This window comes from Pseudophryne corroboree, chromosome 10, assembly GCF_028390025.1.
Source record: "Pseudophryne corroboree isolate aPseCor3 chromosome 10, aPseCor3.hap2, whole genome shotgun sequence".
In the NCBI taxonomy this organism is placed as follows: Eukaryota; Metazoa; Chordata; class Amphibia; order Anura; family Myobatrachidae; genus Pseudophryne; species Pseudophryne corroboree.
Window position 1 is genome coordinate 233,275,662 of NC_086453.1, and position 17,274 is coordinate 233,292,935.

Sequence of the window (17,274 nt, forward strand, 5' to 3'; positions counted from 1 at the left end):
GTTTTACAGTTTGTTGTGGTTTAGGTGCACTCACCTCCATCGACTTATGGCCGCTTGACCACCCATCCGGGAAGGCAGCGGCAGGGCACCCAGGAGCGGTGGGTAGTCACTGTGGGGGTTGAGTTGTCACCTATTACCGGTTTATGGTAAGCTTTTAGTTAATTTATAGGATTCAGTTATTTAAGTTAATTTAGATTAAGGAGCCGTTCTTTTGGGCCGCCACCATATGCCAGCTGGAGCGGCATATTAAATTAATCTCTTTTATTACAGGTTTCCCAATGGTTAGGGACAAATAAATAGCTAGCAATTTTCTGCCAAATTCAAGTCTCAGTGTCGTTATTTCTGGTTATGGTTATGAATGCTTTACTTTCAAAGAAAGGGGTCCACCAATTATCACTAAGATGTTTATTCTTATGTATTTTGTGTTATTCACACTGTATTAAAGCACTTGCTTCTTCCCTTTGTTGCAGGGTGTCCCGGCACTGTCTCCACGTTTAGCCCTCCCCCTCAGCTTCAGTGGCTGCGGCATTAACGTTGCTTGGCATCTGCCGTCACTTCCTTCAAGTTTTCTCTCCCCGTGCAGACGCAGCGTTTTTGTTGCTGGGCAATCGCTGCACCTCCCTCTTGCACAGCCGCATCATCAGGCACGTGTGTCACTTTGCCGGCGCCACCTGGCTGGACACCAGGAACGAGCGCCGCATTTTGAGGCCTCCTGCCTCCTTATATAAGGTATGTCCTTATGCTCTTATCACTTTATATGCACCTGATGACAAGGCCGTTGGGTCTTGAAACGTTGTGTTAATAAATTGCACCAGTTCATTGTTTTCTAAAGACCAGATGAGTGCCGCCTTTCCTTTACTGGCTATTGGTATTGTGTGTGTGTGTGTGTGTGTGTGTGTGTGTGTGTGTGTGTGTGTGTGTTTATATAATATATATGCTATATTTGTGGCTTTCATTTTTTATACACTGTGGTCACACCCCTAGTTTGACTGATCACCCCTGGATGGACAACACAGCACCCCTGGATACCGACCACCTACAGTGTCACACAATATGTGTATGATACACTGTGGTATGATAAGGCATTGTCACAGAAAAATAATAGTATAGTACACTGGGCTGGGGTATAGCACCAAAAACATAATATTTTTTTAAAACTATATATTTAGCTTTTATTTTGTTTAAACTGGTGCAGAGCACCCCTAGATTGACAGAGCACCCCTGGAGGGCACAGAACACCTTTATGGATGGAGAGAGTACCCCTGGAGGACACAGCACCCATTTATGGATGGAGAGAGTACCGCTGGAGGACACAGGACCCCTTTATGGATGAAGAAAATACCAGTAGCACCCTGGATGGACAACACAGCACCGCAGGAACACGTCCGTTCAATACATGCTTCACAGCCAGAGTGAAGATTGCGCAATAACTGGGGACCTTTATAGAATCCAAAATGCGCAAGAATCAGACAGTGGGAGGATGACGTTTTGCCTCATTTTGGGATTTGAGTCAAGCGGGAAACTCCGAGCCAGCATCAGATCTCGGCTCGGATAGCAAAGTTCGGGTGGGTCTGGTTCCCGGAGAACCGTACCTGCTCATCTGCACTTTTAATTAGGTTTTCTGGAAAATCAATGGATATTTCTCTCTCTCTCTCTCTCTCACACACGCACACGCGCACACGCGCACACACGCACACACACACACACACACGTAGGCTGCAATGCTGATGTTGGATGCAGTGGAACAATTCTTTCTACTCTGCAAGCATCTAAGTTGCACTGCGCATATGTACAGAGTGTCAAGACGTGTGACCAGCATCGGCGTACTAAACACTCACCAGTGTCACTGCAGATACGGTGGGGGGTCTAACAGGAGGGCCCAAGCGTCTGGCAGGCCAGGATTTCCTTCAGTATCCCAGAGTTTGCTCAGCCTTGCTTCACTCTCTAAAGGGCCCTATACACTGCGCGATCCGCCGCCGAGCTTCCCGACGGTGGATACGGCTGGCGGGCGACCCGGCGGTGGGGGGGGGCAGTGACGGAAACTTCACTCCCCCCGTCACCCGGCTCCATAGCAGTGCAGGCAAATATGGATGAGATCGTCTATATTGGCCTGCATGCACAAGCGACAGGGCACCAGCGATAGGGCACCAGTGATGAAAGAGCGCGGGGTCGCGCATCGTTCATCGCTGGTGCCTCCACACTGAAAGATATGAACGGTATCTCATTAATGAACGAGATCGTTCATATCTTTCACTAATGTTGCCCAGTGTGTAGGGCCTATTACTCCAGTGTTTGCTGTGCATACTAGTTTCCACTCTGCAGCACCTTCCCAGACTTATTGCACAGACATCAGATCCCAGCAGTGTTCTCAGACCAGTTGTTAACTATTTGTGTACCTGAGGTTTATTCAAGCTCCTGTGTGCGTATGATATTCCCTGACATTGCTGCATTCCATCAGCAAATTTGTTAGCAAATGGGCAAAACCATGGGCCTAATTCAGACCTGATTGCTTGCTAGCTATTTTTTGCAGCGCTGCGATCAGATAGTCGCCGCCTACAGAGGATGTATTTTAGCTTTGCAAGTGTGCGATCGCATGTGCAGCCGAGTGGTACACAAAGAGTATGGCCCTCATTCCGAGTTGTTCGCTCGGTATTTTTCATCGCATCGCAGTGAAAATCCGCTTAGTACGCATGCGCAATGTTCGCACTGCGACTGCGCCAAGTAACTTTACTATGAAGAAAGTATTTTTACTCACGGCTTTTTCTTCGCTCCGGCGATCGTAATGTGATTGACAGGAAATGGGTGTTACTGGGCGGAAACACGGCGTTTCAGGGGCGTGTGGCTGAAAACGCTACCGTTTCCGGAAAAAACGCAGGAGTGGCCGGAGAAACGGTGGGAGTGCCTGGGCGAACGCTGGGTGTGTTTGTGACGTCAACCAGGAACGACAAGCACTGAAATGATCGCACAGGCAGAGTAAGTCTGGAGCTACTCTGAAACTGCTAAGTAGTTAGTAATCGCATTATTGCGAATACATCGGTCGCAATTTTAAGAAGCTAAGATTCACTCCCAGTAGGCGGCGGCTTAGCGTGTGTAACTCTGCTAAATTCGCCTTGCGACCGATCAACTCGGAATGAGGGCCTATGTGCGGTTTCTGAGTAGCTCAGGACTTTACTCAGCCACTGTGATAACTTCAGCCTTTTCAGGACCGGAATTGACGTCAGACACCCACCCTGCAAACGCTTGGACACGCCTGCATTTTTCCAAACACTCCCAGAAAACGGTCAGTTGACACTCACAAACGCCTTCTTCCTGTCAATCTCCTTGCGATCGCCCATGCGAATGGATTCTTCATTAAATCCATCGCACAGCAACAATCCGCTTTGTACCCATACGACGCGCCTGCGCATTGCGGTGCATACGCATGCGCAGTTCAGGCCTGATCGCTGCGCAGCGAAAAAACCTAGCGTGCGATCAGGTCTGAATTAGGCCCCATGTTCACTGCAGGGAGGAGGGGGCAGATATAACATGTGCAGAGAGAGTTAGATTTGGGTGGGGTGTGTTCAAACTGAAATCTGAATTGCAATGTAAAAATAATGCAGCCAGTATTTACCCTGTACAGGAACAATATAACTAGAGATGAGCAGGTTCGGTTAGCTGAGAACCGAATCCCCCCCCCCCCCCCCCGAACTTCACGCACCGAGCCAGTATCCGAGCCCGGCTCGGGACTTCACACCAGACTCTGAAACCAGAATGAGGCAAAACGTCATCATCCCACTGTCGGATTCTCGCGGGGTTTGGATTCCATATGTTGTGTGTCGCCGCCATTTTCACTTCGGACTTGGAGGGTGAGGGAGACAGACCTCTGTCTCTCTGTGAGTGGTGTAAATCAGTGTACACTGGCCCTGTCTTGTATGCTGTAAAAATTCAGGGGTGCAGTGAAAATACATGTACACTGGCCCTGTCTTGTATGCTGTAATAATTCTAGGGTGCAGTGAAAATTAATGTACACTGGCCCTGTCTTGTATGCTATAAAAATTCAGAGGTGCAGTGAAAGTAAATGTACACTGGCCCTGTCTTGTATGCTGTGAAATTACAGGGGTGTTGTTAAAATACAGGGTTGCTGGCACTGTCCGCGGTTGCACTGTCTAGGCCTGACCCTCACAAAACTGTATGGGAAGAGGAGGCTCCTACCACCATTTGCATGCCGCCTGCAAGTGCTAGGAGGAGCACTGCCAGTCCAGTTGCTGATATTGAGATTGAGGATGTCACTGTAGAAGTACACCAGGATGAGGAGGATATGGGTGTAGCTGGCACTGCGGAGGAAGTTGGCAATGAGGATTCTGATGGTTATGTAGTTTGTTTGAATAAGGCACCAGTGGAGACAGTTGTTGCCCCTGAGATGAAAAAGCCCATTGTTATGCCTGGGCAAAATACCAAAAAAGCCACTTCTTCAGTGTGGACTTATTTCTCCACAAATCCGGACAACAGGTGTCAAGCCATCTGTTGCCTTTGTCAGTTCATAATATGTAGGGGTAACTATGTTAACCACCTAGGAACATCCTCCCATATATGTCACCTGCAGCCCATTCATCATAAGTCATTGTCAAGTTCAGAAACTTTGGGTAATAGCGTAAGCAGTCCACTGACACATAAATGATGTGGTTTGTTTGTTTGTTTGAATAGTATTTCTCTGTGAGGATGAGGATATAAACACTGAAGGGGGCGGGGGGATCTGAGGATGAGGACGACATCTTGCCACTGTAGAGCCAGTTAGTGCAAGGAGAGATTAATTGCTTTCTTTTTTGGTGGGGGCCCAAACAAACCAATAATTTCAGCTAGTCATGTGGCAGACCCTGTCGCTGAAATGATTAGTTTTTTGTTAAACTGTGCATGTCCTGTTTATACAACATAAGGGTGGGAGGGGCCCAAGGACAATTCCATCTTGCATGTTTTTTCTTTGCCACATCATTCCAGGGGTGCTGCCCTATATGGGTTGCTGCCCCTCTGCCCTATTAGTCCAGGGGTGTTGCCCCACTGCCGTTTAAGTCTAGAGTATAGGTCAGGACGCCAGTCCCTTAGGACGCTGCAGTGCCTAGTATATGAAGTGGCTAGTTATAAAGTGGCAGCTAAAATTAATAGCAGTGTTATACCTGTGTTAAACCGAAGGAATACAGAAGGCAAACAAACCAACAATATAACAGAAGGACTGCATTACAACCACAAAACTCAGGGTCATTATGTGGCCTTTCTTCACCTTTACCATGAGATCTCCAGGACCAGGCTTACCACCTCTCCGGCTGAGAACATCAAGTCTGTTCCTGGGTCAAACCCTCAAGATGAGCAAGGTACTGTGGGGGAGAGCACCAGGACCAGGCTCAGCAGGGACACCCTCATTGCTCCTGAGTGTGCCCCCCACATCCTCATACCCACCTGTACTATGTTCTTATCAAAATAATGTTATCCCAATTTTCCTTCTGTCACTGGCTACCTGCTATAGTTTATTCACCCCCTCCCCCTCCCCCCATTTTTTTTCTCACTCTTCCACCCCACTGTGTGCTTTTCCTGTAATGTTTACCTCCACTGATTGCACACCCTGCCATTGCGCCCTACATACAGGGTACATCATACTACTACATAAGTGTCAGTTTTCCTATATATTCACTTGGCCCTTGTATGGCTCACCTCCCTCAGTGTAACCTTCGAAGTACGCCCAACATGGCTGCCCCATATGGTACACTTGTGGATGGGATGAAAAATACATGGGCCTGGTGGTTTTGATGGAACCCTACTTTGAACTGTAGGACTCTGAAATCACCCCCATTTTGTGTCATCTCTTCTAGGGGTAGACTATTCCACCCTGGGTAATCCTACGCTGTGTGCCCAAGATGGCTGCTGCACCTGGTATCTTGTGAGGGTGGAATACACAACCCTTGGAAGTTATTACCCAAAATGCCTACACCAATCATGCATTATGCTTTTTGTGTGCTTAAGGTTTTTTTTTAATGTCTGTGTTGCTGATCTATTGCTATATTACTCAAATCCTCTGTATTATGTGCATTGTTTTTGATATCTGTAAAGCGCCTTGAGTCCTGTTGGAGAAAGAGCGCTATATAAATAAAATTATTATTATTATGAGTCCAGGGGTGCTGTTGCCTGCCTGCTTTGCAATTCTCCAGGGGTGTTGCCTATGCTGTATAAATCCAGGGGTGCTGCCGTATAATTCCAGGGGTTCTGCTGTGCTTGATCCTAGGTTTAAATGAAAGCCTAGAGCAGATATGAAACAAGCTTCAACATCACAAACAGATTTGTGAAAACTAGCCGCAAAGGTGGAAATGGAAATTGCCAAAGTGTTTTTTAAATAAAGTGGGGAGAGACCACATTTGTGGCCAAAGTCAGTGTGACTCCGAAGAGACGGAATCATAATCCAGCGCAACTGCCGGAGAGGTAAAAGTGATATTTTCTGCCTGAGTATTAGAGAGTGATTCTTCTCAATTATTTCATGTTAAGGACTCACTCAAATGAATGGCTCCAATTAGTTAACATTAACTTTGATTTATTATTGATGTTCTACATTTTGGGATTATTTATTTAGAAGATGCGCATTTGTTGTACAGGGATCTTCTTTTCCCAAGGGCTGCGTAGGGTTATTGCAAGACCTTGCAGTGTTAGAAGAACAGAGTTTCAGTGATCTTGCATTGCATCCGTTTTCTATTGCACTGCAGCACTAGATGGGCCAGGAGCTCCTGTGAGGCACAAACAGTTACTGAATAAGGCCCAGTATGGAGTCTCATGGTGGTTTACAGCCAGGAAGATTACTGGCTTGCCAGGCTGAGGCATGCTGTGGACACAGAGGTTAGCATTGCTTCCTCCCACAGTACTACTTATAGTATGAAATGAGTTTGGACTGTAGAGTGGTAAACTCCACTAGGGTAGAAGCTCAATAACAAAAAAAGTGACTGCACAGTTGTGCTTATTACTTTACCTAACCCACCCGAACTCAACTTGCCCCATCCGGGGCTGCTGTGGGAGCTCAGGAGGGGTCGCTAAAACATCTAAGGGGCTGCTATATTTAAACACACAGGTATACTAACAAGCGTGTAACTGGGACACACAGGTATGCTCGCATGCATGTAACTAGGAGCTGTGAAAAACAAAAATAAGGCATCTGCCACAAAATATGTAAATAAAAATGTAATAAAAAAATGGAAGAGAAAGAAACCCACAAGATTTTCACAAAATAAGTCTCCAGACTCCGTGGGGGGGGGGAGGGAGAGGGGGAATATCCAATCTTGATCCTGTGGTATACACCAGTTTATTTGTATCCCAGCATTAAATCCAAGATTGTCTTAATCCCTAAGAATGGAGAAAGGGGTACAATTTGGGAGGCTTTGGCCCCTAGTTTTTCAGTTTGTCCAATAATGTGGTAATTTATAATTATATATTTGCTTGGTTGAAGTCCTTTCTGTTTCACACCAATATAGGAGTGGAGGTGAAAGCCTGTGTGTTGTTCCTGATTACGTGTGCCTTTCTAATTTTTAATCACCTTCTTGACACTGTCCTCTTCCTCTTGCCTCTTCTCATAATGTGAAAAGTCATCAAATATAGAGGTGGTATGTTTGTAGCTAGCTATGATTCGGAGAACTTGGCAAGCTTTTTCCAGGGGGACCACCTGACGAAGAAATGATGGGTTTATTAAACTGTGCATGTCCTGTTTAAACAACATAAGGGTGGGTGGGAGGGCCCAAGACAATTCCGTCTTGCACCTCTTTTTTCTTTACATTATGTGCTCTTTGGAGCCTATCTTTTAAAACTGCCATCCTGTCTGCCACTGCAGTGCCACTCCTAGATGGGCCAGGTGTTTGTGCCACCCACTTGTGTCGCTTAGCTTAGTCATCCAGCTACCTCGGTACAACCTTTTGGCCTAAAAACAATATTGTGAGGTGTGAGGTGTTCAGAATAGACTGGAAATGAGTGGAAATTAATGTTATTGAGGTTAATAATACCATAGGATCAAAATTACCCCCAAATTTTAGCTGTTTTTGTTTTTTCAAAAATCATCCAGATCCAAAACCAAAACCCGAAAGGGTGGTTTTGGCAAAACCAATCCAGATCCAAAACATAAGCGGGAATCCAGATCCAAAACCAAAAAATTGTCCGCCGCACATCTCTAAATATAACCCACACAAATCTAACTCACTCTGCACATGCTTTATCTGCCCCCTTCCCCCTTCTGCAGTGCACATAGGGGGTAATTCTGAGTTGATCGCAGCAGCAATTTTGTTAGCAGTTGGGCAAAACCATGTGCACTGCAGGGGGGGGGGGGGGCAGATATAACATTTGCAGAGAGAGTTAGATTTGGGTGGGTTATTTTGTTTCTGTGCAGGGTAAATACTGGCTGCTTTATTTTTACACTGCAATTTAGATTTCAGTTTGAACACACCCCACCCAAATCTAACTCTCTCTGCATATATCTGCCCCTCCAGCAGTGCACATGGTTTTGCCCAACTGCTAAAAAATTTCCTGCTGCGATCAACTTGGAATTACCCCCATGGTTTTGCCCATTTGCTAACAAATTTTCCACTGCGATCAGATCTGAATTACCCCCTAAGTCTCAGTCCGGCCAGCCAGTTACCCTGCAGCCAATCACAGTCTGGCAGGGGTTTAAAGGAAGTCCAGCTGCAGTAATCTGGGCCTTTGCAACTGGTCACATAGTTAGTGTGACAAGTGAACCTATTTCACTTCTTCCGTGTGGCACTATGAGTCAGCATATCCTCAGCCGGTAACCAATCCGGTCCTGCATATCCTCAGTCGGTAACCAGTCTGGTCCTGCATATCCTCAGCTGGTAACCAGTCTGGTCCTGCAAATCTTCAGCTGGTAACCAGTCTGGTCCTGCATATCCTCAGTCGGTAACCAGTCTGGTCCTGCTGTATTCCTCAGCCGGTAGCCAGACCAGTCCAGCAAAACCAGTCCAGCAGCATCTCTTCAGCCCTCTAGCCAGTCCAGTCCAGTCCAGCTGTATTCATCAGCCGGTAGCCAGTCCGGTCCAGCAGCATCTCTTCAGCCGGTAGCCCGTCTAGTCCAGCTGTATTCCTCAGCTGGTAGCCAGTTCAGTCCAGCACCATCTCTTCAGCTGGATCATAACCTTGAACTCATATCAAAGGCAGTTCTCATTGCTACCCAAATTCCATGTGAAAGAACTATATTCAGCCTCCTCGACTCAAGCTCCAAGCCTCAGACCCTGGATGTCGGTCATCACCTGACCCAGGTAACCTTGTGCACAAAACCGTGACACACAGTTAATTTGCCAAGGGTTCACAGATATAACTGTTTTGCACGTCCTCACTGACTGAGAGGTGGCTACATAGACGCACAGAGATGGTCCTATTTATGGTCACGTTATGGTATTGTCACTTGCAGGGCTGTCTCAACAGCATTGTAGGCCTGGGCAAAGCAATGCACTGGGGCTCCTACACACACATTCACGAGAAGCAATTAAAAAAATAACATGCCTCTCCAGCAGTACTGCGCCGTTTCTCCAAATGCTTCCATACAGTGAATGGAAGTTGGCATTCTAATTTGTGGATAGCTAAAACCATCTACCAATCACCATCAGGGCTGAAACTAGGATTATCAGCACCCGGGGTAAGGCAGTAATTTGGTGACCTGGAAAAAACCCAAATTAAATTAAATAAATAAAATAAAATATAAAAAAATAAAAATAAAAATTCAGTTTAAAAAGTAAAAAAAAACCTCAAATTACACCATGCAGTAGTGCAACCTTATTCTCATTATACTACTCAGTAGTACCCCTCATTAACATTACGGCGCCCCATTGGGAGATAGAGAGAGGAGAGGAAGAGATGGGAGAGAGGAGAGAGAGAGAGGGGGGTGAGGGAGAGAGATGGAGGAGAGTTAGAGAGAGAGGGTTGAGGGAAAGTGAGAGAGGAGTTGGAGAGAGGAGAGAAAGACGGGAGAGAGAGATGAGAGAGAGGGGTGAGGGAGGGATTGGAAAGGGGGGGGTGGGAGAGAGATAGGGGTGAGGGAGAGATGATTGTCTATGGACAATACATTACGTGACCCCCTTAGGCCTTCCCATAGGTGCGGCCATGTCACCATGCAGACATTTTCTGTCTCGCTGCAGGCTGGGAGGCAAGTAGAGAATGCTGCCTAGCCGCTCTGCCTCTGCTCAGAGACCCCTAGAATTGTGGGGCCCTTGGGCAGCTGCCCAGTGTGCCTATATGTTAAGATGGCCCTGGTCATAGGTGTGTCGCTGAAGTCGGCGTGATCTCAGATGCATAATCACTCACATTGGAGGCCATACTATGACAGACAACTTACACCAGTATGGGTGTAATGGTGCAACTGATAGTTGTGTAAAGGACTGTGACTAGAGAGAGAATTTCCAATAGGGACATAAGGCGCATGCCTCTGGAGGGTGCATGTCAAGATTGATCCCTGAGAAAGCCCATGCCATGATGCCTTATAGATATATATATATATATATATACAGCATATATATACACTAGAGATGTGCGGCTGGCACTTGTTGTGTTTTGGTTCTAAATCCCCTTTCATGTTTTGGTTTTGGTTTTGTATCTGGATGATTTTTGTAAAAAACATAAAAACGGCTAAAATCACAGAATTTGGGGGTAATTTTGATCCTACGATATTATTAACCTCAATAACATTAATTTCCACTCATTTCCAGTCTATTCTGAACACCTTATAATATTGTTTTTAGGCCAAAAGGTTGCACCGAGGTGGCTGTATCACTAAGCTAAACGACACAAGTGTGCGGCACAAACACCTGGCCCATCTAGGAGTGGCACTGCAGTGTCAGACAGGAGGGCACTTTTCAAAAACTAGGCCCCAAACAGCACCTCATGCAAAGATGTAGAAGAGGTGCAATGAGGTAGCTGTATGACTAAGCCAAGCGACACAAACAATTGGCCCATCTAGGAGTGGCACTGCAGTGGCAGACAGGAGGGCAGATATAAAAAAAAAAGGCCCCAAAACGCACATAATGCAAAGAAGAAAAAAAGGTGCAATGAGGTAGCTGTATGACTAAGCCAAGCGACACAAATAATTCCAACTGGAATTATACGTCCAAATCACTGTAATTATACGTCCAAATCACTGGAATTATACGTCCAAATCACTGGAATTAAATGGCAAAATCACTGGAATTATACGGCAAAATCACTGGAATTATACTGCAAAATCACTGGAATTATAAATCCAAATCACTGGAATTAAATGGCAAAATCACTGGAATTATACGTCCAAATGACTGGAATTAAATGACAACATCACTGGAATTATACGTCCAAATCACTGGAATTATATGTCCAAATCACTGGAATTATACGTTCAAATCACTGGAATTAAATGGCAAAATCACTGAAATTATATGTCCAAATCACTGGAATTAAATGGCAAAATCACTGGAATTATACGTCCAAATCACTGGAATTAAATGGTAAAAGCACTGGAATTATACGTCCAAATCACTGGAATTAAACATCCAAATCACTGGAATTATACGTCCAAATCACTGGAATTAAATGGCAAAATCACTGGAATTAAATGGCAAAAATCACTGGAATTATACTGCAAAATCACTGGAAGTATATTGCAAAATTACTGGAATTATACGTCAAAATCACTGGAATTAAATGGCAAAATGGAGGTTGAGGGCTTCCATCGTCATGTGAAGCTGAACCACTAGTCATGAACATAGGCCAGGGCCTTAGCCTTTTCTTGCCACTCCATGTCGTAAATGGCATATTGGCAAGTTTACGTTTCTCCTCAGATGATTTAAATTTCTTTTTTTGGGTCTTTTTACTGAACTTTGGCTTTTTGAATTTTACATGCCCTCTACTATCACACTGGGCATCGGCCTTGGCAGACGACGATGGTATTTAATCGTCTATGTCATGGCTAGTGGCAGCAGCTTCAGCACTAGGAGGAAGTGGTTCTTGATCTTTCCCTATTTTATCCTCCAAATTTTTGTTCTCCATTATTTTTCTGGAGTTATATAACACAATATGCGGCACAGGACACTACCACTGGTCTGATGCAGAACAACACAGCAACACTGTAATGGACTTATTGTTGTTATTATTATTATTATTATTATTATTATTATATGGCAGCAGTGGACATATGGCAACAGAGTATACTACTGTGACTGCCTGGTCACTGGAATGACTGAATGCTGATGCACAGAACACTACCACTGGTCTAAAGCAGGACAACACAGCAACACTGTAAGGGACTTGTTGTTGTTGTTATCATTATTATATGGCAGCAGTGGATATATGGCTGCAGAGTATACCACTGTGACTGCCTTGTCACTGGAATGACCGATGGCTGATGCACAGGACACTACTACTGGTCTGATGCAGGACAAAACAGCAACACTGTAAGATACTTGTTGTTATTTATTATTATAAAACTGTACCAGTGGACATATAGCAGCAGCATATACCACTGTGACTGCCTGGTAACTGGAATGACTGTTGGCTGATGCACAGGACACTACCACTGGTCTGATGCAGGACAACACAGCAACACTGTAAGGGACTTGTTGTTATTATTATTATTATTATTATTATACTGTAGCAGTGGACATATAGCAGCAGCGTATACCACTGTGACTGCCTGGTCACTGGAACGACTGATGGCTGATGCACAGGACACTACCACTGGTCTGATGCAGGACAACACTGTAAGGGACTTGTTGTTGTTGTTATTATTATTATTATTATTATTATTATAATACTGTAGCAGTGGACATATAGCAGCAGCATATACCACTATTACTGCCTGGTCACTGGAACGACTGATGGCTGATGCACAGGACACTACTACTGGTCTGATGCAGGATAACACAGCAGCACTGTAAGGGGCTTATTATTATTATTATTATTATTATTATTATTATTATTATTATTATAATACTGTAGCAGTGGACATATAGCAGCAGCGTATACCAATGTGACTGCCTGGTCGCTGGAATGACTGAATGCTGATGCACAGGACACTACCACTGGTCTGATGCAGGACAACACAGCAACACTGTAAGGGACTTGTTGTTATTATTATTATTATTATTATTATTATTATACTGTAGCAGTGGACATATAGCAGCAGCGTATACCACTGTGATTGCCTGGTCGCTGGAATGACTGATGGCTGATGCACAGGACAATACCACTGGTCTGATGCAGTACAACACTGTAAGGGGCTTGTTGTTGTTGTTGTTATTATTATTATTATTATTATTATTATTATACTGTAGCAGTGGACATATAGCAGCAGCATATACCACTATTACTGCCTGGTCACTGGAATGACTGATGGCTGATGCACAGGACACTACTACTGGTCTGATGCAGGATAACACAGCAGCACTGTAGGGGCTTATTATTATTATTATTATTATAATACTGTAGCAGTGGACATATAGCAGCAGCGTATACCAATGTGACTGCCTGGTCACTGGAATGACTGAATGCTGATGCACAGGACACTACCACTGGTCTGATGCAGGACAACACAGCAACACTGTAAGGGACTTGTTGTTATTATTATTATTATTATACTGTAGCAGTGGACATATAGCAGCAGCGTATACCACTGTGATTGCCTGGTCGCTGGAATGACTGATGGCTGATGCACAGGACACTACCACTGGTCTGATGCAGGACAACACAGTAACACGGTAAGGGTCTTGTTGTTGTTGTTGTTGTTATTATTATTATTATTATTATTATTATTATTATACTGTAGCAGTGGACATATAGCAGCAGCATATAGCACTGTGACTGCCTGGTCACTGGAATGACTGATGGGTGATGCACAGAACACTACCACTGGTCTGATGCAGGACAACACAGCAACACTGTAAGGGACTTGTTATTATTTTTTTATTATTATTATTATTATTATTATTATTATTATAATACTGTAGCAGTGTACATATAGCAGCAGTGTATACCACTGTGACTGTCTGGTCACTGGAATTACTGATGGCTGATGCACAGGACACTACCACTGGTCTGATGATGGACAACACCGCAACACTGTAAGGGACTTGTTGTGGTTGTTGTTATTATTATTATTATTATTATTATAATGCTGTAGCAGTAGACATATAGCAGCAGTGTATACCACTGTGACTGCCTGGTCACTGGAATGACTGAAGGCTGATGCACAGGACACTACCACTGGACTGATGCAGCACAACACAGCAGCAATGGACATATGGCAGCAACAGGACACAAACACTGTGACTGACTGGTTACTGGAATGACTGATGGCTGATGCACAGGACACTACCACTGGACTGATGCAGCACAACACAGCAGCAATGGACATATGGCAGAAAGAGGACACAAACACTGTGACTGCCTGGTCACTGGAATGACTGATGGCTGATGCACAGGACACTACCACTGGACTGATGCAGCACAACACAGCAGCAATGGACATATGGCAGCAACAGGACACAAACACTGTGACTGACTGGTTACTGGAATGACTGATGGCTGATGCACAGGACACTACCACTGGACTGATGCAGCACAATACATCACCACTGAACTGATGCAGCACAACACAGCAGCAATGGACATATGGCAGCAACAGGACACAAACACTGTGACTGCCTGGTTACTGGAATGAATGATGTCTGATGCACAGGACACTACCACTGGACTTATGCAGCACAATACATCACCACTGTACTAATGCAGCACAACACAGCAGCAATGGACATATGGTAGCAAGAGAACACAACCACTGTGACTGGACAAATACAGCACAAGACACGGACACTGAGAGAACAGAGACACATCCGCTCTCTACACTCTCCAATGCCGGAGTGAAAATGGCGGGGATGTGTGGCTCCATATATGGTATCCAAACCCTGCGAGAATCCGACAGCGGAATTATGACGTTTTGCCTCGTTCTGGTTTCCGAGTCAGGCGGGAAAACCCGAGCCTGACTCTGATCCGGACTCGAATGGTGACGTCTGGTAGGGTTCGGTTCTCTGAGAACCGAACCCGCTCATCTCTAATATATACACACTTTTACAGAACACTGCAAGAAAATGGATTTCATGGATTTTGACACAACCTAGGCTATAACCCTTGAATTCTAATCAAACACCCTACTCATTGAGCTATTTGATCCTGCATAAAAACTATATAAAAACACTATATGAAGCTAATGGTACTCTGTAAAAAATAATAATCAGCATTGCAATTGATCATGAGTAGTATGTAGTGTGTAGTCATGTATCTAATCCCTTTCAGCCACAGACTAAAATGCTGATCATTTTTTCACAAAGTACAAGGTAAGTTTCAAATAGTTAGAATTCTCTAGCTTAGAATTATCTACCTTTCTATCAAAGGGCAGATAGCGCAATGAAAATAGCGTCTGACTGCAATGCCACAGGCAATTGGTTTGACTCCCGTGTATGTCAGCATCTTAAAATGTAATAAAGGACAGTGTGACTGAATAACAACGAAATCTCAAGTTGAGTTCATGAAAGTTGTATAGTTATTAGCGACAGAAGGGGTCAGGGTAGAAGACAGTGGTTGTCAGGAGATGCTGGGCTTTAAAAAAGGGGAAGTTGTAAGTGGAAGTAATTTAAAACATATAATTGACAAGTGACGCCAACAGCGCTCCTTACCCTGCAGAGCTATGTGCATTGTCCCCTCCGCACACACCTAGTTACGGCCCTGGTTGTGTCTAAAGACACACCAAGCGGGATTTGGGTGGCACAGTCCTTGAACATTCAGACGCATGGCTTTACACCAGGGACGTGCTTGTATAAAGTTGCAGAAGTAACACACGGACATTACAGTGTTCAACTCTAAAGCAGGCTCTATGTGTGCTGACGTCATTGAAATATAAACAAAAAAATGTATCCTTTGCACATGGCTGCTGCCACCACTAGGAAAGCCTAGGTGGCCCCTAACGAGACAAGGTTTGGGTAAAATAAGAAGCTGGTTGGGGCACTTGCAGGGAATGAGGGTAGGCGCCAGCACTGCCTATGAACCCATATTTTACTGTTTGCTTGTTTGTTTGTTTTTAAATTTATAATATAGTTAATTTTTAGCAAGTACATTTATGAGGGAGCTAAACAACTTGCATGTATGGATATACAATATTTAAAAGATGTTAATGATGATTTATAACAATTTTTTCCTGCCCTTCGTATATTTACATACACTATCATAAAGGAGTGGTTCCTATTTCAAACATAAAATCAATATTTATATGAGCTAGTATGTGAACTTGATTGTGTATAATACTGTATGTATTTAAGATGCAACATTGGCCAAAACAGAAAGTGGAATTTTCCATGGCCGGGTCAGCATAAGGCAGGACTGCAACTCGGAAGGGGGGGCGCCTGGAGCCTCTCATCCTATCTATAGCTGATGTCCGGTCCATGATTGTGACCGGGCTCAGTGTCTGCGGGCAGGGCCGGATCTAGCCCTTGTGGCGCCCCGGGCGAAAAAATATGTGTGTGACCAGTGGCGTAAGTTCGTCCCAGTTGCCCGGAGGCAAGATAAATATTGGTGCCCCCCTATTTACTATATTAAGTGCTCTGAAAAAAAAATGTATATACTGTATTTATACATTTAATTGTCTTTTATTTTAAATCACACATTTCTTAGCAGTCATACCCAGGATTAGAACCCATGACCTGTTACACTAACAGCAGACACTTTACTGATGGAGTTATTTGCTCCTGTAGAGGTAGCATGAGAATTCTAACTTTATGAAGTTACGTGTAATTGTCAGAGAAGTATCTTCATATAGTTAGAATTATCATGCTTCCTATACAGGAGCAAATAGCTTCATCAGTAAGGTGTCTGCTTCCAGTGTAATAGGTTGTGGTTTCTAATACTTGGTATGACACTTGTAAAATGTGTATAATAAAGAGGGTGTGATTTGTAAGGTGCAGGGACCAGTGAGGAAGTCGGCCACTGAAAAGACAGTGGCAGCTATCAATTAACTTAATTCAATGGTGTCACAGAATGGGAGGAGAGGTGCCCCCTTTCAGAGCAGGAGCCCGGCGGCAAATGACTCCGTTGCCTCCCAGAGTTCTGCCTCTGGGTGTGACTTCATGAAGGGGCATGGTCAGTTATGCCCCCAGTAGTATTGCCCTCAGTAGAGTTGTTGTGCCCCCAGTAGTATTGCCCCCAGTAGCGTTGTGCCCCCTAGTTTGTGCCCCCAGTAGAGTTGTGCCCCCTAGT